The 3,102-nt window shown below is 39.9% G+C and overlaps 1 long non-coding RNA gene across 1 annotated transcript in view; it reads left to right on the top strand.

The window, feature by feature from the left end:
- Positions 1 to 2,599, top strand: part of LOC128349038 (uncharacterized) — a 34,215-nt gene extending 31,616 nt beyond the window's left edge. Inside the window, exon 5 of the long non-coding RNA XR_008318512.1 lies at positions 2,578 to 2,599. This is a non-coding gene — a long non-coding RNA (uncharacterized LOC128349038). The remainder of the gene's footprint in view (positions 1 to 2,577) is intronic.
- Positions 2,600 to 3,102: the final 503 nt, after the last annotated feature.

The raw sequence follows: 3,102 nt of genomic DNA, 5'->3' as shown, positions 1-3,102 counted from the left end.
TGGATGCTGGGACCTGGACAAAGTGTGGGGTGGGGGGAATAAGCATAATTCAACATATTAAAAAAGAACTGAATGTCAATTTCCTGAATTTGGAATGCACCAAGATTCAAAACCACCCTCTTAATGGAATTATGTGGCCACTGAGGAGTCCTCACTCTAGGTAGACCAAACACAACCTTGTCCCTAGGTTTGCAACCTTTAACTGATTAATCAGTTGATTAATTATTCAAAACCCTTTAAAGCTCAATCCTCCACTCACTTTGATGAGAATCTACTCTGCTAGACACGATGAGACCTACTTAGATACAAAAAATTCCTCTGCGTATTAACCAAAAAACCTTATCTGATTAACATTTTTTAAAAAATTAGTTGTTTCTAATATTAAAAGGCAGTTCATATGACCATAAACTGCGTCCTGGATAGGAGACAGGTCAGGAACTGGGAGTGCTCCTGTTTTGTGATCACATGTTAGATAAAAACATGGTACAGGTTGAGTATCCCTTATCCGGACATCCGAAATGCTCTGAAATCCGGAAACCACCACAGCATGTGCCATAGCAAAACAAAAAACAAAACTTATTTATTACCTTGGTGAGCTGGGCGATCTTCTCACACATTTTTATATGCATTTCCTGATTGCCTTCCTCCAATGAACTACAATGACTAGTAATTTTAGAAGATCCATTGCAAGTCCCAGCCTGATGGGCCTTGATTATGCCAGAAGCCATCAGGCAAACATTTATTTAAAAAAAAAAAAAAAAAAAGCTTTGACGATTGCTGTAATAATCGCTCTCACACACATACAGCTCACTAGCAAAAGGAAAACACTTCAGTTCCCAAACTGAGCTGGCTGAAGGGCAACTACCTGCCTTCTTCTGCTCGTGTGTGCCCAATCCACAAGCAGAACACGTGGGTGAACAAAAGCAGACCACCTTTGAAATTAAAAGCCCACCCTCTCCTCCTCCCACCCGGGTCTCTCCCCCCTCTCAGCTTCCGCTAGGAGGAGACATGGTTGGCTGGATGCTACACATTCCCTTGGGGAGACGCTGAGCCCGTCACCCCAGATAAAATTGCTGAGATCGCTGAAGATGATTTAAAAAATTAAAAAAGCAGAAGAGGAGAGAAGGAGAGCCCCCTCACTCACAGATTCCCAATTTTGCTGCTTTTAAACATGCTGTAATTTGTCTATAATTATCTCTAGTTGTGACTCTGTTTTTATTGTGACGCTTTTAAATGTTTTTTCATGTTCTTGCTTTATATCTCATTATGAAAATATTCCAAAATCTGGAAAAATCTGAAATCCGGAACACTTCTGGTCCCAAGCAGTCTGGATAAAGGATACTCAACCTGTAGGAGGTGAGGAGTTTGATCATCTGTTAAAGCCCCAGCTGAGTAAGGCGATTTTTCCACCTACTGCATTCAGAAGCTGTGGATGGATCTGGATAGGATGTGCTCACCCTACCCAACTGGGCCTTGATGGATAATCAAGCTCCCCACCTCCGACCTTGCTTTTGTCTAACACACAGTCACTAAATGGGAGTGTGCCCAGCCCCCCAAACTGAGTAGGACTCTTCTTCTCCTACCCAGTTTATGGTTGTGTGAACTACCCTAAAGATTTATAAAAACTGCAGGTGGCAGGCAGCATTTTAAGAGAGGCACTCCATCAAGAATGCTTGATGGTTCTAAAGATGGTTCTGGCTGTGACATAGACATATACAATCTAAAAACAAACTATGCATTTTCTGCAAAACTATTGCTTAAGTCATATTCAAATTTATGGAGATCTAATAAATTAATTACATTTGAAAATTATTTGATTATTTGTTTAAGATGTCTTTAACTAGGAGGCTGCCTTTACAGTAACAGTTGTTCAAGAGGGCGTGAAACTGTTAAGAGGTGCCTGTGGACCGTGTGTGAGGCTGGGTCTTCTCAGAGTAGGGGTGCTTGGGAATGCAGCCCAAAGTGGGCGGTAAATTCCATCTAAGGCTAAATACTGGAATAGCAACGACTGAGAATGAACCATTTTGAACCACATTAATCAAGATGCGGTGATACCCACCCCTTTAAAAGCAGAGGTTGTCGTTTGAAAGGTTTTTGCGAGAGTCAAGGCTTTTAAGTGGATTTGTGAGCTTAGTCCAAATTAGACTGTGAGCTCTTTGACATAAGAACTTGCATTCTCACTCTTTGTAGAGGACCATGCGCCCAGAAGGTACTATATATACACACACACACCTGCTTTTCATTGCTATAAGTTTACTGTAGACATTGATGATGGATGTGTAAATTAATGTTACAGCATTACAAATAACGGGGATGGCTTTATATTATAACATTCCTGGTTACTTGTTTAACAAACCTCATTGCTAAATGTGATTCTACAGCCTTCAGATTGATTATTAGAAAGTGTACTACATCCTGATACACAAGAAATCACATCTCTCCATTATAGCAAGTTGATTGGTATTTTAAAATGATTCTTTGATCCAAGATACATGGCATTTTTGTTCATATCACCATCTTTTACTTCATCTCCTTCAATTCTTCTTTCTTTTTGTTTTTTTCCTTCATCAACACAAGACAGAAGATTAGCACAAGAGAGGTAAAGGCATTGTACATCTGTACAATGATTATCATATTGACTAATGTTAGGCCTGCTAATTTTTTTCATGTTTTGAGAACTACATCTCTTTTAAAAAAAAAATTTCTGAAAAAAAATATTTCTATTTTACTTACTTACTTACTTACTTAATTATTAAAACTATTTCTGAGTTGCTTTTTCTACCACTTATCCAAAGGGCCATATAACCATACTGGCCACAACAACAACAACAACAGAAAAATTAAATTACTAAAAACAAAAACAGTAGGATGGATGCAGACCTTGTGTGAGTGGAAGGATCCAGTTTTAGCAACCGTTCATCCCCACAACAGTTGCCTGTGTCTCCCAAAAAGAAAGAGGTTGGGTGGGTTGGGTCAGGTCATGGGGAGCTGCAAGAAAAGGAGGGAAAATGGGGTGGAAGTACAAGAGGAGAGTGAAGTTTTGCTCATGGAAGATGCCTCTGTCCAGTGCAATTCCCTCCTCCCCCTTCAGCCCCATCCAAG

Source organism: Hemicordylus capensis, chromosome 3, assembly GCF_027244095.1.
Source record: "Hemicordylus capensis ecotype Gifberg chromosome 3, rHemCap1.1.pri, whole genome shotgun sequence".
In the NCBI taxonomy this organism is placed as follows: Eukaryota; Metazoa; Chordata; class Lepidosauria; order Squamata; family Cordylidae; genus Hemicordylus; species Hemicordylus capensis.
Note: the sequence above shows the minus strand (reverse complement) of the source record. Positions and strands in the feature narration are given on the sequence as shown.